This window comes from Empidonax traillii, unplaced genomic scaffold, assembly GCF_003031625.1.
Source record: "Empidonax traillii isolate 1590-97213 ecotype Southwest subspecies unplaced genomic scaffold, ASM303162v1 scaffold81:size2596050, whole genome shotgun sequence".
NCBI classification, from domain to species: Eukaryota; Metazoa; Chordata; class Aves; order Passeriformes; family Tyrannidae; genus Empidonax; species Empidonax traillii.
This window is the reverse complement of record NW_020955274.1, coordinates 1,560,702-1,583,692: the sequence shown is the minus strand read 5'-3', so window position 1 is coordinate 1,583,692 and position 22,991 is coordinate 1,560,702. Positions and strand designations below refer to the sequence as shown.

Genomic DNA, 22,991 nt, shown 5'->3' with positions numbered 1-22,991 from the left:
TTTAGTCTCCATGTCTTTCCATAAGGTTTTGCCAACTCTCCTGGGTAGCTCCCAGAAAGTCTCAGCTCTCTTGGCACCTCTTTGCCTAGAGCAAGACTGGGTTAGCAGGAGTCTGTTACACATTCCCTGCTCTCCTCATTTCCCAGTGGTGAATGCAGCAAGCTCTATGCTTGCAATTTGATCCTGGGTACCATCCAGGTTATCTGGTATTTGTGAGTATCATCCAGGGGGTGGCTTCATATTTTGTAGCAAGTTGAAATGATCAACAGCCAGTTAGCAGCTATGGGTTGATAATAAAAGTATATACATACACACATATATATTTAAACCACCTCTAAAGAGATTCTGTGTTAGCCATGGATTAGTTAACAGTTATACAAACAACCTATGTTTGCATAGGTTGTTTATATAACATCCAAATACATCCAAAATACACTTAAAGACACACAAACACAACATACAATATAATTAACAGTATTCTCTTACTACATGTAATCACACATATGGCCTAAAGAAGCCAACAGATACAAAAGTCACATGCTAGGTATTTGATCCTTTAAAAATTGCATCTTGATGGTGTCTTCAGTGTCTATGCAACCTTATGATATTCTTCTTCTCAAAAAAGCCCTTCTCTTCCTTTAACACAGTATTACAATTTATCCGATTTCAGTACCTGGTAAGAGAACTGACTTTGCAGGAGTACCTTTTCGATAGCTCATCTCTGTACAGAACTCACGTACTGTTCTGCAAAGAAATAGACTCAGACGATGCTGTACAGTTTTTCTGAAGCTACCATTTTAGAAAAACTATGAACAACTAAGAAAAACATGCCTGCATAATTTTTAACAAAACAATATGGAACCTGATCCGATGCATTAACGGTCCATGATGTTATTGAACAAGACTACAAGAGAGACACTTTACTTGCACTTGCTTGTCAGACAATTACTTTCTGCTACTGTAATACTTCACTTGCATACTTCCAAGGAAGACTCATGAACGCACAGGTTCATTAAGGGAATGAGAGAATCGATTGTAAAATGGAAAAGGCCGAGTGAGGTCATATTTCAAAGAGATGAATATGGTACACTCCATTATGTTGTAATCAGCCTCTCTCTTTCATCCTAAGAACTGTAATAGTCTATCCTAATTTTCTAGAAAAAAAATTTTCACTGCCTGTGTTGTACCTTCATCCCAAATACAGTGAGGAATTCAAATGTGCTGCAGGCAGTTTCCATTTACCATGGTCTTTGGAGCAGACGGTATTGATGTTACTGACCATTTTTCTCCTTAATAAGAAAAACATTCAAATGCTACTAATATTGCTGCCTTGGCAAACGACATTTTATAGATGGGACTTGCCCTGTACATGACACATAGAACATCAATCAAGGCTGAATTTTATTTCAATTTATTATGGTTGCTGTCTAAATGAAAAAATGCTTATATCGTTAAAATGTCTTACAATATAAATGTGCAAATGATGTAATCACCCATTTTGTGAGAAAATTCTGATTTTGATTAAAAATATCTACAGCTGAAGCTCTAAACATTTAATAAATGCGATAACAAAAAAACACAAGCACATTAAGAAACCACAGTAATTGCTATCTGGTGTAATATCATGGGTTTGTGCTTGATAGCTTTTATCTTTAGAAGATGAGTTTATAAGGTATTCTTTTAAAATGCTAAGAACTGCCTTTTTGTTCAAATCATCCAGAATAAATTACTTCAATCTTGACTTCATTCAAGACCTCACATGGGTGGTTTTTTCAAGTTATCATTTATCACAGTTCTTTGCTATAGCCAGCTGTCTCCAGAATCAAGCTGGTGGCCTGCAAAAGCTGTACAAGCTTTCCCAGCTAAGCAACTCTGGAACACTGCACAGTTACCAAGGTGTAGAAAGCAGCACCGTATCAGAAAGTAGACAATACTCAATTTTGTAACTGGTAAGAGTGCACAAACCTGTCCCAAGTGTAGAGACAGAATTTCACGCCTGGCAGAGTCCCACTGGCACGTGCTGCATCCTGCGTCCCCAGGAGCCGGCTGTGATGATGGCTCTCCTAACTGCTGCCTCCAGCATGGCACTAAGCAATGCACAGAAGGTAATGGCCGTGCTGTGGTGAGCACTATAGATGATCAGGTCAACCCAATGGTATTGAAAATTCATTAAACTTTTATATTCTCTCTATATCACTAGCTTATGGTTATTATATAAATATAATATTCCCCCCTTATAAACAGCCAGCTTTTTCCTGCTGCATTTATTTGGCAAAGCTCAAAAGTCCAGAGCTTAAAGATACTGCAATGCATCAGTGGATGATAAATGGTTACAGGAGTTCATAAGCATACAGTATACCCAAAACAAAATCCAAACAGTTTCTACTAGAAAATGAGAGTTTATCGTGGATCTGCAGGTAACTGGTTCTCCCCCTTTCCTCCACTTTTGTAAGAACCCACTGTGAATACTGCATCCAGCTCCAGGGCTCCAAAGAGAAGAAGGATGATCAGAGGACTGGAGTACCTCTCCTGTAATGACAGGTTGAGAGAGTTGAGGTTGTTCAGCCAGGAGAAGAGCAGGCTCCAGGGACACCTTAAAGCAGCCTTCCAGTATCTAAAGGGGGCTACAACAGAGTGGTAGAGGGATTTTTTACAAGAACATGCAGTGACAGGACAAGGGGTGACAACTTTAAACTGAAAGAGGGAAGGTTTAGATCAGATATTAGGAAGAAATTCTTTACTGTGACAGTAACAAGGCACTGGACCAGGTTGCCCAGAGAGGTTGTGGATCTCTGGATGTGCTCAAGGTCAGATGTGATAGGGCTTTGATAAACCTGGTGTAGTGGAAGGTGTCCCTGCCCATGAGAGGGGGTTGGGACTAGGTGATCTTTAAGGTCCCTTCCCATCCAAACAGTTGTGGGATTCCGTGTTTTCCTCACTTGAACAAAAGTATTTGAAACAGAGTTTGGATCCAACAAGCAAAAGAATGAACTGCAAAAATGGTCTCAGCATGACAAGATATGATGAAAATATGAGCAGTAGGGTAGTATAGCTACACACTGCACAGCTTAGTGCTGCAGTTTGTCAGGTAAACACTGCTTATGCAAAGTCCCAGCATCTTTCATGAGAGTGAAACCTCTTGAAGGCTTTTGCCTTGCATGGCATTTTATCATATGATAATGATATTATCATATCATTACTGAGGAGTAATTTCAATTTGGCTTTAAAAGAGAAAAAAGATAAATAACTGCAAATGAAGGAAGTGTATGAAAGCTACATGACAGGTAAATGGGACTTTTATAAGGTTGCACATCGTAAAGTTTGCCTGAATGTGTTGAAAGAAGAGTCAGTGTCCTGGTTAAATCACATCCTGCTGTATCTGTCCAACTGTACAGCTAAAATACTCATATTAATTCCATTAAACAATTAGAGAATTAAATTCAAAATATTATTACAAGTATGTTGGCTTAGGATGGTCTTTTTTTCAGATTTAACAACGATACAATACTCTCAGCTTCAAAGGCTGAAGAATTTTTTTTGTGGCTATTCACACCCTGGAGGCTACAGAGCTGTTGTCCTATGGAAATCCTACAAAATCTAAACGGTACATTTCTGACAGACATTTTAGAAGAGAAGGAAGGATATTTTGGTAGTTATGGAGCTGGCCTGACATTTAGAGGATCCTAATTTAATTTCCCTGTCTGCCAGACTTCCCTTCATAATTCCAGGCAAAGTAAATCACTTTCCTTTCCCTAGTTTCTCATCCTTAAAGTAGGGGAGACCATTTAAATACCTGAGTTGTACAAGTTTTAAAAGAGAAGAAAATAACCTTTTCTTCTGTCTTTTTATTTTTTCCTCAGGTGGAAATTCACCTAAAACTACATCTTCCACAGGTCTTGATTGTATTCTGCTTCATTCTTGAAATCAACAAAACATACTATTTATAGGTAACATATCTTATATGTTGAAGGTCTTTATGTCATTGGAGAGCCTTCTATTTTAAAAATCCTTCTCTGTGATAAGACAAGATATAGAAGACTGAACATAGGGGGAGCTAATAAACAAAATTCATTCATGGGTCATTACTTCAAATAACTTTGTTATATAAATAGTCTACTCATCTAATAATGGCCTCAATTAACATTTAATTATCACACAACACATTTATAATGTACTGAAGGCATTAAAAGTTCTGCATGAACATCACTATTGTTGCCTTGCTAGAAGTGCCACAATTTACAAGAGAAGTACAGACATTTTCCACTTGATTAAAAAATTTCTGGTCTTTTCCCACCCTCCTTTTCTATTAGGTTTCCTTGTCCTAGAAGGATTGAAAAAAAAGATACTCTATTATATGTGGAAGCTCCCAACCTGCTGGCTGATGATGACCATCAGCCTTGCTTTTGAAATCCATAAGCACACTAGTGCAACACTAATACAGAGGGGAAAGAGGTCTCTGTGATTTTGCTGAGAAAGCAAGTGATGAGAATTCACTGTTTAAGTGCATATATGTCAATCCTTTTTACAAGGTAGAACAAAAGTTTTCCCAAGATAACCCTGCTCTCATTGGCTGTGATAGTTGGAACTTGGTAGATCAAAATGCCGTGTGAAAGCCCTACCCTCACTCCTCTATCTTACTGTTTTCCAAGCTAATACATTCTTTTCTGGCACAGAAAATTCAGAAGTTAGCTGTGAAAGAGTATCTTTCTGATGTGGTTGCTTTTATCCTACAAGACAGTAACTGAGTATTGATGACACAATAACTCCCTCAACTACTGGAACACCAACAAAACACATTCTAACAAGGACTTCCACATTCATGGTGTCATTGTAGCAACTGACTTGAGTACACACAGGTAATTTTTTGTCCCATGGCTTTGACCTGAATCCTAATGAAATTAACTGCTAGAAGAAAACAAGCCAACACAAACCACCAGTGTTCAGGGCATGCTGCAAAACCTGCTGAAAAAGTCAACAGATGCTTCGTCTAGAAGACAGAAAGGAGGAAGGCCAGAAAGCTCCTGGAAATCTAAACTGGACCTCACTGTGCTTTAATAATGAAGTGATGGAATAAATTAATTAAAAAAAAAAAAAAAAAAAAAAAAAAAAAAAAAAAAAAAAAAAAAAAAAAAAAAAAAAAAAAAAAAAAAAAAAAAAAAAAAAAAAAAAAAAAAAAAAAAAAAAAAAAAAAAAAAAAAAAAAAAAGGAGTTAACATAAGACAGAGATCTAAATATAAAATCCTGCCAACACCCATTATCCTCAAAACATATTTTAGGTCATGATAGGACTTCTGCCTGTGGGTTCATCTAAGGCACGAAAAGAAAATAATTCAAGAAAAATGAAATATACAAAAAATAAAGCTGCTGCTCAGCTATTATTTTCCTCACAAGTATTGCCTTATTTTAAATTTACTGTTAATACACTATGCTAGCAGTTGTCCTTAATAAGCACTGCATACCTCCAAGAAAACTGCATACACTGACAAAGATGCTTCTAGTTTTGCACAACACATGGCTTTTTTACACGGTATGTTCTCACTTGAAAACTACTCCCTCACAAAATGAAAATTCAGCAGAATCTCTAATAGCTTTCATATTTCAGTCTAATAGGTAGCATGGCATTGCACTGCCACCCACCTTTGCTACAATATTGCACAGCACATTTAACAGACATTTGCTTCCTTCACTCAGTCCTTTTGCGCAGCTTCTGCAGGACCTTAGTATTAGCATTTAACAGAGTCTATGAGCATAAAGCACATTTATGAACACCTGCTAGAACATTTTATTTGCCTTAAGAGTTTTATTATAACTGTTAAATTTTCTTGCTATGCTTTATGGGCCAAATCATGGTCCAGTTTTAGCCTCAACTGCCATTGACTTCAACAGGAAGCAGATTTGATTGTATGTGGGTTTCCATATGAAATCAATACAGCTTTAAACAAAATGGGATCACTGGTAAGCACAACACCGGATAGCAAAAGCTGGCACTGAGCAGCTCTAAACATCCACTGAACCCAGTCTTCAAATGCTATTAAAAACAATTAAACAAATAAATCCCACACTCACAAGTCTGTAACTTTCACACTGCAACACAAAACCTGACTGACAGAAGTACAAGGCATGCAAGTACAATACATCTCACCCACAAATGGCTTGGTGGAATGTATTACCATCAACTACTCCCTCTCAGATCACTCACCAATGCTGCCATCACGAAAATTTGGTCCTCTGAATTAAAGCCATCAATGGCCATAATGCAGCCATGTCAGCACTGGTCTCCCATGTCTGCAGCCACAGCCCTCTTCAACAGTACAAGACAGGCTGAAACAAACTGTTCAGAGCCAGAAGTTGTAGCTGGGAAACAACAGTCCAAGCAAAATGTTGCAGAGGAAGCTATGCCCTGAGTCTGACTGTTCTGAACGTATTCTCTACAACTGTTCCTTTTCAAAAGAGTTTCACCATCGTTATTGGAGATGTTAGTAACACCCCTGTGAGACCAAATGAGACTGCATAAAAGCAAAAAACACAGCTCCTCATAGCTTAGGAAAAGAGAATAACAGAGGATGCCAGGATGTCCACATGGAACTCCTTTAAGAAAATTTGATCTCATTTGAAAATACATAGAGTTTACTTTGACCATCGCTATCAATAGACCAAAAATAGTAAGACAGCTAGAAAACAATGAACATTATGGCAATGCCACATCTGTTTCACAAAAGCTTGACAGTAGATGCTCGATTCAATGCATACTATTAAGCGCCCCAAAATTCAAGCAATTATCAAAATGAAATTATAGACATGATGATGAATGGCGACAAATGAAATGTTAACAGATCTAGCACCATACAAAAAAAAAATATTGATTTTCTCTGATTACTACTTAGGTGATAAGAGTGTATGAGGTCCTAGTTGCCTGCTTGCTCTAGATTTTATTAATGCTCCAATATCAGACACCCAATTTGGAAATCAATGCTTACTTCATCATTTTTCTCTGAAGGATCCTATTATTCACAATTGATTTAACAGAAATGAAAGGCTTACCATTAACAAGACCCAGCTGCTGACACTTCTCAGATGAATTATTGAACTTCTGAAAGTGAATTAACTTAACCATCACCAAGACTTACTGTCTGATGTTTCTTATACCAAAGTCACTGTATTCATAATTATAGAACCAAGTAGTAGAAAGTAGCTTCTTTGCCACCTCCTTCAACACCCATCACATACACCAAGCAAAAATTAAGCTCTGTAAAAATACAAGTTATGCACCAAATCCAGTCAGTCTCCAGTTATATCTTTGTCTCTGCCTTTTTACACCCTGAATCTTCATCTTCTTTCTAAAACTCATAGATACTGGTCATTTCAGGCTTCAGAAAAAGGAAATTCAATTTATGGCAAGTTACATCTTCTGTCAATGAGATTACTACCGTCAAGGATCCCTAGGGCTGACCATGCCCTAGCAGAAAGCCTGCAGAAGACTATTATTAATTCCCATTAGGTACAAAATGAAGATCCATCTTATGAAATGAGATAAAAGTAGCAAATATTAGACAATTTTAAGTAGAAGCAGTGCCACAATTCCATCCCAAAAGCAGTGTAAATGTACAAAACAGAAAGCTTATGTTTCAAACTTGCCACCTGAGCGAAGGGGCTATCTGCTCAGAACATATACCCATTATGCCCATTTTCCAGTTTAAGAAGGAATTCACCCAAGGTGAATTCAGTTCCTCAAATAAGAGCTTTTGCTCTGCAGATTACAAACTGATCAGAGGTTCGGTACCAGGAAACAACAAGTTTGGAAGGGCAGTCCATCAGACTGGCCTGTGCTTTGTAATCCTACGAATTATCAACTTCACCCTCAAACACTATGCATTCCCTAGCAGGTACACTGCTAATAATGCTCTTCACAAATCGTCATTGAGAAGTAGCGATAAAAACCTTGAAAGTCAGTATAACACTGCTCGGCTGCACTGATTACAAACAACTTACTGTCAAGTGCACAGAGAGTTGTGCTAAGCAATATACTACCCTTCAGTCAGGGACAGCAGGACCATAGCTGCCTGGTGATGCATTAAGAACAACTGTTCAGTAGTCAAAACAAGTGAACATTTCAGGTTTTACTGGATTTTTTGCTAATCTCTACTATCTGGCCAAATATGCTTTCAAAATGGTAGAATGGCAACTGCTTTCTCATACTTGCAGAGCTCAGCAATTATACTTACCTCTGGCAACTGCTCTGAACACTTAATCTCAAGACCAAGTTCACACTCCAGATCCAATATACTCAGGAACTTTTCTGGATTAATAACACAAATTATTGCCTCATTTTTATTGTGGAATGGTGAGATAACATACCTGTTCTATCTTTTTCACACAAGCTGAAAGTCAACAACTGTCCAAAATCACTAGAGCCTCTTCTCAAAGCCCTCAATGGATTTGAGTGCTTTCACACTGCTAGAGGCAAAACACCTGGGCCTTTTTTTACCAGCGTTAGTATCTGAGGAAGACACTCCTAGAGCAAACCAATCACTTCTTGAATACTGTATTTCTCCTTCCCAACCCCCTCCATCTGTTTTAATCCCTATTTTACTGGAACTAGCTTTAAAATTCTGCTTTGGTCATTGGAGAAACAGCTTAAAAATTAAAGAAAATGGGAAGGAAAGAAGACTGACAGACAGAGCTTCCAAGTCTTACTGGTGAAAAAACAGGCCAAAATAATATAATTATGATTATTTTGAAAATATTTAGGTACCCACATTTTTCGATCTGCCTCTGTTCTACAGAATAGCACTTTTGAAATGGAAGTTGGCTGGCCATAACTTAAGTCTGCTTAAATTTGGTATCTGAATAAAACATATCTCAGCAAGTAGGTTATAACTACTTTTTTTAAAAACGACATGGACATTGGCAGATTTCCTGCCTTTTTTACACTCATTTCTTCCAGTATTTCCCACATTGCGAAATAACTCTTAATGCTATAAAGGCAGGGCAGATTGCAAAATTGGTCTTAGTGGTTCCAATGGGAGTAACGTGGTCAGAATTTGGCATTCAATGAAGTTTCCATTTCTACATAGGTTTCATTTATTTTTCAGTTTAAAAATAAGACCATATTTTGGCATGTAACTAGAGCTGCTCCTACAACTCAAAGGAAATAACACTGCTGGCAAGCCTCAAAGCTGTTCCGAGACAAACTGTGTTGGCAGAACTTTTTCTAAAAGTTCTTCTTGACTAGAGGCAGGATTCAACACCAGCATAAATGGGAGAAACTTCACTGAAAACAGTTATGTTAAACAAAGTTTATATAATGCAAATATATTTAGCTGACATGGAATTTAAATTCTGATGAACGGATTCTGTTTATCTTCGACATGTACATAATAACTTAGCACCAAACTCTATAATCATTCTTCTGTGAATACTGTTCTTCCTCCTACACAAATGGTACTGTGCTATTTACAAAGTACACGGCCATGCTGCACGTTTTTTTAACATAAGTAATCCAATTAGGATGTGATCAAATTGAAGTTGCAAGATCTATATTTCAGCATCAATTATGGGCACAGAAGAAAATAACAAATCTGACATTTCACAACTTTTGAGGGTTTGATTTTGCAACCTACTTTCTAAAATACCTTTTTTGCATGACATACCCAAGGCTTTTTTAGAGCATGAATACGTTAACCAATGTGCAGCAGTGCTTTGTCAACACAGATCACAGCAAGATTTGATTCTCAACTCCACCACAGCATAGACAATGATGAAACCATTCAGGTACCTTAATAAAGGTGCTCATGCCCTTGGATATCCAAGATATAGCTGGATGATGCATGTGACAAAGTACTTACCAAGAAAACTGCACTATTTTAGATCAGCTGTTAAAAGCAACTGAATTGAGTTCCTCTTACCAGAGGGAGAGAGACAGACAAAGCTATGTGACAGTGATATCAGGCTGCTGAGATAAGCTTAGGGGTTTGAGGAAAGGGTCACAGTAACGCCCTCTTTTTTACCTCCTTCCTGGGAAATGCAGATTGTTCTTACTGTGAAAGCAGAGTGGGCAACAGGAACATTAAATCAGCTACTGCAGGCAGGCTTCGGCAGATAAGTGAAAGCATGGTAACTGAAAATCTAGCACTTTGCACAAGATACTGTTCCTTCCCTTCTTCAGTGGTTGTGTGATTCTAGATTTGGGAAGCTCAGAATTTTGTCAAGGTGACCCCTTTTTCCTAATGAACCCGGTTTGGAAAAGATAACCTGATTTTTAGATTTCCATTTCCTTAACATATCCGTATCTTAAGATTAAGAACTTAAATCTTAATTTCATTGATTTAGAAAAGAAAAAGGTATTTTCACTGTTTGAGAATTATCATCTTCTCTAATATTGAGACCTGCTACAAACAAAGGAGGTGAGAGACCAACTCAAAGAAATTCTAAATCCAAGTTCTAAGCACAGCTTGCTTACCCTACATTTGACTTGACCTTAAATGCAGTTGTTTGAGTATTGCATTGAAAATCTTCAGTGTTTTGTTTGCCTTTATTGTCAAACTGTGTTTCTTTTAACCTGTTATACTGTTACTAAAGAAACAAATGACAAAGAAATGTAGACTGGATTTATTTACCTTAAGATCCTTAAGAACTTGTATCCAGTGTACCACAACTCATGAAGTCCTTCAAATAATTCAACAAAGCACACGAACTAGATGACCTTTAAAGGTCCCTTGCTACCAAACTATTCTATTATTCGCAACACTTGACTGTAAAAGTCACTCTGTCTACATATAAAGTATCTTTTCAATAAAATGTAACACTTAATATGTTTATTGACTTAAAACTATTCAACAAAAAGAAAGCAGTGGTGATTTGTATGTTCAGACCACAAATTAATACAATTAATTTGACCATCAGTGTAATTAATACATTTACAGATAAGTAGAGTTAGAGCTTCAAATCAACAAGCTCTCTCACTGAGAATAACTTATACAAAATTTGAAGTGCAGTTTGCCTATAAATTGGTGTCACAAAAATCATCAGATCTTCAGAAATGTATGGTCAATTTGCCACCAAGTATAGGAAGACATTATTTATCTTTTTATTTCCACTGTAGAAATAATGCACTACAGGTATTTCAGAAAGACTTTGATTTTTGGAAACAAGCACTCTCTTTCTTCCATACGTTACCAAGTCTAACAGAAACACATTTTTAATTAGGCTAAATCACGCCTTACAGGACACAGTTAGGAGGAGGAAAGGAGGACATACTACTGGCACTTGAGACATATTGCCAGTGTAAAGCTGCCAAAAGCACACAGCGGGGAGCATGTTTTGGCTATCATGAGCAGAATAAGCATGCACTCCTTAACCACTGCCAGCTGGCATTTATTTCCAAATACAGAATGCTCACTAGGCAGTTTGGAGACTGGACATACTCCTAACTTTAACTATGCTCCCATAAAAACACGTTGCTGAGATACCTCATTAATCATGCCCTGTCTCCTAGCTGACTGCCAAATGAGAAAGACTGAATGACACAGAAAAATCATACATTTCTCCCTATACAAAAAAAAAGTACTTAAAGTATATCCAAATATACTCTAGCGCTTACGGTAAGAGAGATTTTAAGAGTGTTGGAAGATGTTCTGCCAACATCTCAAAACGAAGAAGATACTGTCACTCTCTATTATACATAGACAGAAAAAGTGAAATCCAGAGACACAGATTGCCAAGAAGACACAGTAATGAACAGAAAGAGTGGCTAGCATTGTGATTATAAACTATCATGTTTAATACAACCTCTAGCAATCCTCACAACAGACGCTCCCTGCTTTATGTGCCGGGGCAGATTTGTGGGTAGAAGATTAATGTCTCCCTCCATCTGCTAATGACTGTATAGGTCCCCTGGGCTTTGCACCAAGGGTACTTTGCCCTTAGGATGAAACAAAAAATGGTAATTTGTGTTCGTTGCTACATGAGCTTCCTATTTCCAGCAACACTCACAATTGCTAAATGTGTATTATTTCAACTTTATCTAATGAAAACATATTTTATCACGGTAGTTCAAGTTTGATTCCAAGCAGACTTTCAAAGAGATCAGTTAAAAGGAGAACAAACCAACAGGGGGACACTTTTCACTTTCAAAGTGCTTTCCTGACACACACAGCCTGCATCGGTATTTGTCCTGTAAGTGCTCTATTCATTAACTTTTCACTGTAGTTTCAAAGTGACTTCACTCTTCTGGATTTCCCTTTCTCTATTGCTGATAGCCTGCTGTCATGGACCAAGCAACTTGGAGAGGAAAAATGTGCCAGAGACTGCCACTTAAAGGAGAGGGCACTAATTAAAGTCTTCATTTCCTTCAGAGGATTCCGTAAGTGGATTTTAACTTACCCCTGTTAACTGTACCTTTGCTCCCAAGAACTGGAGGCAAGTCAGAGGGAGCTTGATACCAGCATAGTCTTCACAGACCTAAGCCAGTTTGATATCCTGGAAGAATATAGGGAAAGAACAGTTACAAAGTAAAGTTCTGAAGGAATAAGGCCAACATACTCATCACCAGAACAATGATTCTCAGGGCAAAATCAGAGGATCTTAATGCTATCTCAAATATCCATAAATGAGAAATCAAAACCAGAACATTGCTTCACTTAAGTCTCTAAATGTGGTTTCTCAGGTTCATGATGTGTTTCCTTTCTTCCTTTTCCCACCCCTATCAATTGCAACACTGACCTCCTCCTCACTTCCATCTGGAGGAAGAAATAGTTGTCCGTGCCAGAATTCCCTATGAGCGTCCAAGGGAATTCCAGGGACGGTGCCTACATTATCACCAAGTGCATGCAATTAACTTCCCCCAGTTTACCCAGCTTAACTTTGGAAGAGGCTGCAACACCTTTGCAGCTGAGCCATCAACACAAGAAAATTCTACCCCCTTTTTAAAAAAAGGAAACGTGATTTCAGTAACATGGCTTCTACTAATCATTTTGATTCAACTGGGTACTGTTTCTGTCAACCCATTCCTGCCTAACAAGAAAAGCGGGACAAGACAGAAAGTAGTCAAGAGGGAAAAAGAAAAAAAAAAAATGAAAGGAATTGCTCTTTACTGTCTTTCCTCATCTTCAGCAGAAAACTACCTGGTCTCAGACTCTACCAGAGCGCAGAAACCTTAGCCAAAAAGGACAATTTTTTCTCTCTCCCATCAGCAGCACTACACGAGTGTTAAACTAAAAAAGTGCTCTGTCTGTCCAGCCCTTAGTACTCTTGATATTACTTCAAAAACACTTCTCTACTGGCTTCCCAAATAAGGAAGTATTCTAAATCAAAGATAAACACTTAACATTGTTAAAATTCATTGTACAATGCAACCAAAAACCCAGCCTGATTTTGTATATATTTTATTTCCATATGGCACTTATTGGAATCAACAGAGCTGCTCCCAGATTTCTCATCTGAATCTAGTGATATTTGGCCTTTTTCTTATGCTTCCTCAGCAACTCATTTCAGCTTTCATTTGAGACTTAACGGAATCATCTTTTCCTTTAATCTGTATACAATGTGGGAAAACATATCCTTAGTACAATTTAAATACACAGAGCAATTAAAAGGGATTCCAAGTTGCTAATATCTCCTCGTTACTAATCACTCTCAGGTCCTTTTGGAAGTCTGACTTAGAGCTGAAAAGCTTGAACCGCAATGTTAAAATTTTTAAAAAAGAAAAGAAAAAAAACATACAGTTAAGAATACTAAAGACAAAAGCAGGACTCAAAGAATGTAAGGGGTACAGCAAAAAACTGTAGCTTCCCTCCCCTGCAGGGAGTACAAGATAGCATATCTCCTGCCTGATACTCTTTTGAGCAACAGCTTGCTTTCCTTAATGTGGCTCCTCAATGTCCATCCTGAGGTCTGAAAATGTAGGCAGCCCCTGGAGAGAAAAGCCAGTGAAGTCTGTGCATCCTACAGAGCACTGACAGCAATCATTCAGTCTTTTATACAAGCCCCTTGTACCTCTGCAGAAAGGTCACACTCAGTCTGGTCCCCAGAGAAAATACAGCACCCTAAATTGATAACATCTACTTACACTGCTGATTAGATAGATACTGTCTCTGACAGTCTTTCTGAAAAGCTGAACTAGAGTCTTAACTTTTAGGCCTGAATCACAACTAGTATATCTAACTCAAGTACTGGTAAAAGGCATTTAATATCATTTGTGAAAAAAACCCAGAACCTATCTGTTTGGGGGAGGAGCAGGGGCATTACTCTTGGTACATTCCCTCCTCCTCCCACAAGTAAGTACATCTGCACACATATATATGTCTCACATGTGGATACAGGATAAGAAATACAACCTGTTCCCCACTACTGATTTTTCCAATTTGAACACAGAGGCATCAACATATAAAGTTCACGCTATTTCAGTGAGATACTGTTTGAATGAATAATGCTGGAAGGATAACAATTCATGTAACACACATTATTTGGTCATTGCCAACTCAAGGGAAAAACGAAGTCTTAAGGTCAAATCCGTCAGGATTTCTGTTGGCATCACTAAGACCTCACACAGATGCACAAGACAAGTGGGACTGGTTATTTTGTCGAACTTAGCACAAAGTTAGTTCTGAGAAATATAAAAGGACTCTGATAAAAGTATCTTAAATTCAAGCTGTATGTTACAAAAAACAAGTGGTCAAACATGATGACAGGGTGAGTGAATCCATAAACGAAGAGTACTCTCATCACATCAGGTACAAAGGATGTGTCAACAATTAATCTAGGCTTCAGTAGCCACTCTGTGAAAAAAACAAACAAACAAAAAAAAACCCCACAAACCACTATTATTTTTTTATCATAAGAGTCATTTCAAATTTAGTATGTTACATACCTTCCCAGACTTGCAAAGAGCTCACCTACAACAACCGCAGCCAAGCCCAGCAAAGACTACCACTTAACGTGCATCACACTGACATGTCAGAGCTATTCTCAGCACACAGCAGCAAGACTGTGCCTAGTCAAGGCATCAGCACAGTGCTGAAGCACTTTGCTCAACAGCTTAAACTTGTTCCTTTACACGTGCTCTTTAGAAAATCATATTAGTTCTAAATTATCTTGGCCATGATTACTACACAAAGGGTTCCTCTGATCCCACAAATAAACAGCTCTTTGCCTCTAAGAATATAGTTTGAAAGACTATTTAGCATAACTCTTAAAGTACTTAGTTTCTCTGTGAGAAATCTTCTCCTAGAATCAGAATAATTTAGGCTGAAAAGGACCTCTGGAGGCCACGTCCTCCAATTCCTAGACAAAGCAGTGCTGATTTCAAAGTTAGAACAAGTTCTTCAGAGTCTTATCAAGTTTCTAAATCTCCAAGGGCAAATTGCAACCTCCAAATACCTCAGGTTGCAGTTTAAGTATTTTGACTGTCGGTTTTTTTTTTCCTTATGCCCAGTCAGAATTTCTCCCTGTCTATATGTGACAACTGCACTTCACCCTTTCTCAGTACACCTCAGGGAAGAGCATTGCCCTCTGTTCCAAAACAGCCCATTAGGAAATGCAAGGCATCAATTCACCTTCAGCTTTTAATCTACAGGCTGGGTAAACTCAAATCCCTCAGTATATACTCCAGGCACCTGCTGAAACAAGTTAAAACTCTTTATTTATGAAAATGTAACAAAGCCTTTCACATATTTCACCTTGAGCAAACAGCATTCTTTGCAGGTCCTCTGACATAGAGAAGACCATTGACTGCTTTACTTTCTGATCCCAAAACAAGTTCTCCTGAGGATGACCTCAGAGAAGCAGCATGAAGTATTCAAGAGGATAATGCACTGTTTCATGAGTGGCATCTCAAACCACCTAAACACTCTGAAATAGTGCTTTTAGCAGTGTCCAAATGAAAAAAAAATCAACATTTAAAGAAAATTTAATGTAGTTTAGAATGTAGCTAAACAGCTTCATGCAGTTGACATCAGAAAAATAAAAGATGTGATGTGTAGCTTCCTTTGACTTTCCTTTGAATTATAGATTGAAAGCTTTAAAGAGTAGGATTAGTTTTATTGGTTATGTGTAAGATTTTTGTTAAATTAAATTTCCAAATAGTATCTAATTTTAACATATTTGCACATACCAATTCAATGGGTTAGAAAAACAGTGTCTAAACATTATTTTGAGATAGGGTGCACTGAATTACTTTGATGAAATGAGTGATACATGCCACTCTCTCAACAGTGTTAATTCCAAAGCACTTTCAGAGAATCAAAACAGATACAAGATGAAGGACATGTGAGAAAAGGAAGATCTGTTACTTGCACTGAGCTACTGAGAGCACTGGCAGAACAAAGCATGCCCTCACAGGGAGCGAATCAGGTTTCATTCAGAGACCCAAGGAAGACAGCTTTCTACAGAGCTTCATTCCCCGTATGCAAGAATGGGTTTAATAAAGATTCTATTTATCATTTATTTAAAGTTTGTCTTCTATTAATTTGCTACACATTGCTGCCGCAGGGAGCAGCTTTTTCATATCTGCCTAGATAAGAGCTAGAACCTCCAGAACCATGACTGCCAAATACTCCAATAACAATCAGCAGCCCAGACCTTTAACATTATGCCATGCAAGTTCAAAACCTGTCCCCTTAGCAGATGCAGAAGTTCCACCCAAGAATGAAATATGTATTAATATTGAGAAATAGGCATGGAAATATTTATACACATAAACACACATGTACGTTCATTTGTGTATACTGTAAGCAGACTTGTGCATATTACACACATACCTAAAGTAAATATGCCTTCATCAATTTAAGTACAGTAGCAAACACCAGTGTCTGCAAATATTCTGCGTTCACGAGCGGAAAGTCATGGTAAACGCACCAGAGTTGTCGCATGTTAGTGGCACCTCTTCAGTGATCCTTCTGCAACTCTGGAAACACGTGTGCACCCAGCCCATGCCATCCAACAACTCCCCACTCCAGCCTACTAACCAGGAGACATTGTAGCTCTGCATGAGAAGCAGAAGAGAAACCAGTGCCCTTCCAGAGAGAGGCCCTTTCCTGTACCCAGCCCGAACACACACATTGGCACAGGATTCAGCTCAGGTCCGAAGTTTCACACGTAACCTTGCCATCACCAGTCTAACAAAAAGAACAAAACCCACTCTATGTGCCAAGCTTTTAAACACCTCTAAGACTGGCACTTTTACGTCTCCAGGTTTGCTTCCTGCCTGCCCCCCATCCTATCCTCTCCATTTAGCTTACATAGAGACCACCTCCAGAGTGCCATGCTAATTAGCAACAGCTTGCACTCTATATTAAAACCAAAAATAATAATATAAAAAAAACCCTAGTGAAAAGAAAAACTGAATGAGCTCATATGCATTTCATCATGTCAGTAATACTGGCATATTTTACTTATACTTACATAATTTTAATTCTGATCTGAGCAGCAGACTTGCTATAATTGCTGAAAAATAAAGTTATAAATTAGACGTGTGATATGATAGGGTCTATTGCCCTACAGACTTGCTATAAAGTTCTACAAAAATATATATGTCTGTAACCAAGACTAACAATAATAAGCTCATTGTGTGAGGATAAAAATAGGAGGTGAACAGTAAAGAAAAGCTTGGCTAGTGTAGAAAATAAATCCAAAACCTACAAAGTATTAACTCAACAAACTAAATAAGTATTTAATAAAATGAAGTTCTTTTCTTCTTTCAATATCAGTAGCTCCTAAAAAAGAAAAAAACACATTCCTCATAGGTAAATGTCCATTCTATAAATTCTTTACACTTTCTTGTATTTTGTTTGGCTTTTTCACAATGGGCCTAATTATATTTTCTTATGTCTGTACTTCCTACATGTTCAGCATTTACCAATTTATCTACCTTGAATACAAACTGAACTACAGACTACAGAGAATGAAAAGTTTAGTAACTCTTCAAGTCTTAAAGATTTCTCAGCACAGCAAATGGAATACTGCACACTGCATTGAGGGTGGGAAATACAATTTAACTGACATTTCAACAGTGTCTTGAAACTAAAAGATTGTTTCCTAGAATATTGAGTATTTAATTAGAACACAACCTACAAATAAGAAAAAATTGGAAATAATTTCTCCCCGATATCTTGCCTAAGTTTTAACAATATTTAGCACTTGCAATAGTCATTGTAATGGACTCCATTATTATAATTAAGATCAGTTAAGCTGCATTAAGGAATTTCAATAATTATTGTCTCCCCCTAATAGATAAACAAGGAGAGAGTCAATGACATTGAAAAACAACAGATTTAATGCAGATAACCGAGTTCAGTGCTACAAGATATTACTGAAACAACAGGTTATAAAAAGAGGCAAGAAGATATTAAAATCTTGTGCATAAAGTAAATCCTAGCTAAGAAGGGTTAGAAGAAACTTCCACCCTAACAAAAAGCACACTGCAATTGCTCACAGCAGCTGGAAGACACCGGTTGGACATCATATTGTATCCTACTGAGGAGTGGCAGTTCTTTAAATCGTTGCTTGTATCACCTACTAGGAGAATGCCACCCTGGTTTAAACTCCTTGGAACACTGATCTTACAGGTGTATTATCTACAGAAGTCAATGGGGACTTTGTTTGTGCTACATACCCACCATATCCATATTGACAGAAGTGTGAAAATGGATGATCCCTTTCAGACACACCTGACTCAAACTCCTACTGTACACACCTGTGGGCACTTCATGGTTAGGAATTTGCGAGAATAATTCATTCTATGTGAAATATGTGAAAACTCTGAGCCTTCTACACCTTGCCCACACTAGAGACCCATTACCCCCAAAACGAGCTTTATCAGTTTTACTACAGACCCAGACAAAATTACCTCAGCAGAGAACCAAAAAGCAGTCCCTGGTGGTGCCACTCTTTCTACCTGGAGAGAACCTAGATTTCATATGTAACAGAGACACTTTACCATACTTAGGTATTTTAGCATGAATTAGCCTGAAAATTCAAGAACATTTCAAGACCCCTCAGCTCTGCAAGAAGGTGCAGAAGAGATACGAGGTACCCCAAAGTGCGACCATCTGCTGTGGAGCCACTTTGCATTCTTCACCAGCACGCTTAGCCACAAAATAATGACAACCCAGGTTGAGGCACCCTCATTTACTAACACTGTGACACTACAAATACAAGGACAAATCCTGCAACCCTTCATCTAGCAAAGCACATTTTTCTGGAAGCTGACCCACATAAAAAACCGAGGATCAACCTTCTCTGATCATTAAAACGGACACAGACAGATGCTGACACATCAAGCTCTTACCCAGAGCTTGGTTCATAAAGGAATGATTTAATTAATATTTTAAATCAAAACCAACTTTCTTGATTGAAAAACAAAGCACACACCAACTCCCGACGCTCTTATTATAAGAGCAACGGTTTTTATTCAGTTTTGCTTCCAACTCTTCCCAAATGACATAACCAGAACTGCAAACAAGTGATGTCCACATAGCAACTTCTACCACAATGACACAACCAGTCTAAATTTACATTGACACCACTTTACCTTAAATCAGCTTCTCCCACATGCACAGGCTTTTGCACTAGGTATCCAATTCCTTCAGTCAGCCATAACATCATATATAATTAACCTATGCTTGCTAAACTTCCTCATGAGAAGTCATCCAAGAGAAAGAGGCAAAGAGCATTGTCAGTGAATTTCCTCTCCTTGGGCTGTTGCTGGACTGTCCTGGTGGTCACCTTTGGATCCAGCACACTCTTCGGACAGTAATATTTTGTGTTGCTCCATTAACTACTTTGTTTTCAGAATCCACACTACAGATCGCTTCAAAGCCTGTCTCTCTTCAAAACATAGTTAAACATTTATTGCCAATAATTTAGCCCTTTCTATTTTGTTACACGTGGCTTGCTGAAATGCTGTTAGTCTCGGCAGAAGGCAAAATATCAACACTATCCAAACCAACAAAATTCTGCCACAGATTCAGCTGACCAAACTGTCACTCTGCATACAGCAATAACATGCCACTAGAAAACAACAGAAATGCACGAACAGCCGCTCCTACTACCTCCTTGTATCAGCGCCTGCGACACGCACACACACTGCCGAATCTTCACACTGTATTTACTAACCATGGATCCCTCCCTGGCAGGCAGCAGAAGGGATCCCGCAGACCTCCACACCGCCAGCCTCATTGGCCCAGAAGTAATCCCTGCTCCAGCCGCACAGCTCCCTTGCTACCACATCCCAACAATATCCTTCGGCGAGGAGAGGAGCCGCAAAACTGAACTTCACTTCCAAAAGGCGCAGGAGAGCCGCCCTGCACGCCTTCCCGGCCCTTCCCCGAGTTCCTGGGGCACAGAACTACCGGGAGCTGAAGCGAGCAGTCGGCTGAAGGACGGGCACCGCGGCTCTCCCTGCGCAGGAATCTCACTCACAGGGAGCACATCGCTGAGGTTTTGCTCTCGCACACCGAGCCACTCTGCCCAGCAAGCGCTGCCGAGCCCCACGGGCTTGTTTTAGCCACATCTGTAAACATCAAGTTGTTCGTTTGTTTGTTATTTCATTTTATTTTCCGCCAAGACGGCCGCTCGTTCCGGCCAACACCGCCCGGCAGGAAAGCAGCCGCGGCGGCAAAGGGGGTGCCGGGCTGGCAGGGTCCCGAGCACAGTTCAGCGCCCCATGTTACCAAATCAGTCCCCGGCGCGCCTGGGACGCGCTTTTGTCTGCGGAGAGGAAGGTACGGAGCGCCCGAGCGCTACCGCCACATCACCGCGCTCACTCGCGGGCTGCAGCCCAAAATCGCGACCGCGCCGCCGAGCGCAGCCCGCTCCGTGTCCCGCCGAGCCGCGGGGGGGACGCGACCCGAGCGCCCCGCGCTGACCCGCTCGGAGCTGGCCCGGGGGCAGCGCGGTCCCCGCGCGGGGGGCACGGACACGCGCGGGAGGAGCGTGTTTGTGTGTGTCCCCCCCCCACCACCACCCGAGAGGGCACAGCAGGCAACGCGCCCCGCTCCTCTTCCCGCCTCCCTCGCGCCGGACGCGGCACGACAGGTAAGAAGGCGACCCCGCCGGACCGCCGCCGTCCCCGCCTTACCTCGGCAGGCTCCCGCTCCCGCCGCCGCCCCGCCAGTGCCGCCGACAGCGGCGGCGGCAGCCCCGGACCCCCAGCCCCGCCCCGCCCCGCCCCCTGGCGGGGCCGCCGGGGGCTCGCGCGCCCCCTTGCCGCGCGCGGGGCGTGAGGGAGCGCGGGGTCCTTCCTGCCCGCGCGGGGCTGGGAATTGGCGAGCTGGGCTGGGAATTGGGGAGCGGGGCTGAGAATTGGGGAGCGGGGCTGAGAATTGGGGAGCGGGGCTGGGAATTGGGGAGCGGGGCTGGGAATTGGGGAGCGGGGCTGGGAATTGGCGAGCTGTGCTGGGAATTGGGGAGCGGGGATCTCCCCGCCGCGCTCCTCATTCGGAAACCCCGCGGGGGCTCTGCGGCGGGGGCAGGTGAGGGGCCGGGACAGCGCACGGCGGCCCTACGGGCTCGCCCCCCGATCCCGGTCCGTTGTCAGATCGAGCAGGATCGCGATCCCGCCCGGCCGAGGAGCTGTTCCTCTGGCCCCCATTCCGTCCAGCGCGAGGGGCAGGGGCACGGGACGGACCCTCACCCTGCAAGTGTTCTGTGTTTTAGCCGCTCTGCCCGCTGCCTCTGAACAAAGTTTTTGTCCGGCAAACTCTCAGCCCAACCTGGCACCCGCTTGTCGCACCCTCGGTGCCGGTGTGTCTCCTCTTGTCCTGACGGCTGGAGTGATTCTCCATGCCCTCCGCAGGCTTGTGGGCCGGTACGGGCAGCCCCGGGAGCCTGCAGTGAGAAACGTTAAGAATTCCTCCTAGGAAAGAAATACCAGAAAAGGGAGGAAAGGTGTGATGATGCTCAGGTTCAGGTGGGCAGCTGGCTCTAAGCCTTCCACGCTGGCAGCACAGCAACCAGTTGGGGCCTTCAGCATCCTCTACTGCTGTTTATCTCAGCTTAGGGACTGCAAAGTCTTCAGGAGTTAAACACAGGCAAAACCACCCTCTATTCAGATTTTTGACAGCTGTAATGAGCTCAAGGAAGAATTATGTAAACATTATTAAGTGTTAATAAACACATGTCAGCGTTAGGCAGTCTTGTGTAGAAATGTTGGTAAAAGCCATGGTGAACGCTTTATTCATAATGTCTTTTTAACTTTATGTAGCTGGTGTAATAGGCCCTGTGCATTGCTGTTGCCTCGACAGAAAATCATTACCCAGTAACAGATGAGCCAGTTCGGAAGGAGTGCCACTGGGATACTGCACACTTTCATTCATAGATGCTACGTATTAGAGGAAGTAGCAGGAGGCCTGCCAACTTTCCCAATTTAATTATTAAACTGTCAGTTCCTGACTCCTTGTTTCAACTTCCTGAGGCAACATCTGGCTGTAATAACAAAAATAAATAAATAAAATAAAATTTGATCATTCACTCAGCAGCATTCTATTTGCAATGTCCTTTTTACTGCAACTTTTATGAAAAGCTCAGTATGGGGGATCTGGACCCAGCATCTCTCTGAACTACCCAAAAATAAAGACAAGAACAGTTTCAGCTGTGATCCTCAAGGCAAAGCTGTGCAGAAAGCTATATCATACTTGAGCCTTTTTTCAATGAGTCCAATGGTGTGCATTTTAATCTTCCTAATCCTTCTTTTATTCATAAGAACATCAGCGTTTTTTCCACTGCATGAATCTGCATGATATGACTTTGGAAGATAAAAAAAAAAAATTTGCTAGCCAAGAATTTTTGCATTTTCATCAAACATTGCTTCATGTTGGTTTCAGAAAAAAAAAAAAAAGCCATAAAGGATATCAGATTTAAATGCTACCACATGTAAGTGAAACGCTGAAGAGAAGTTTTAAAATATCTGTGAGTGCGTCTTCAAGCGTTCTCTGGATCTGTTTCATATGATGTGACAGCTTCAGCTCACAATTCAGTATTGCAGTGGATTTTGGAAC

General features: G+C 40.4%; 2 long non-coding RNA genes across 3 annotated transcripts; one reads left to right on the top strand and one right to left on the bottom strand.

Annotated features, from left to right (window-relative positions):
• Positions 1-229: 229 nt before the first annotated feature.
• LOC114056099 lies at positions 230-21,136 on the bottom strand. 2 transcript variants are annotated; one of them, XR_003570909.1, is made up of 5 exons: positions 21,074-21,124; positions 17,398-17,439; positions 12,382-12,477; positions 674-744; positions 230-280 (listed from the first exon to the last, which is right to left on the bottom strand). It is a non-coding gene; the product is annotated as an uncharacterized LOC114056099 (long non-coding RNA). The 2 variants fall into 2 exon arrangements; XR_003570908.1 differs by lacking the exon at positions 17,398-17,439 and having other exon boundaries at positions 21,074-21,136.
• Positions 21,137-21,412: 276 nt separating this feature from the next.
• On the top strand, positions 21,413-22,454 carry LOC114056085. The gene is made up of 2 exons (XR_003570904.1): positions 21,413-21,882; positions 22,199-22,454. It is a non-coding gene; the product is annotated as an uncharacterized LOC114056085 (long non-coding RNA).
• Positions 22,455-22,991: the final 537 nt, after the last annotated feature.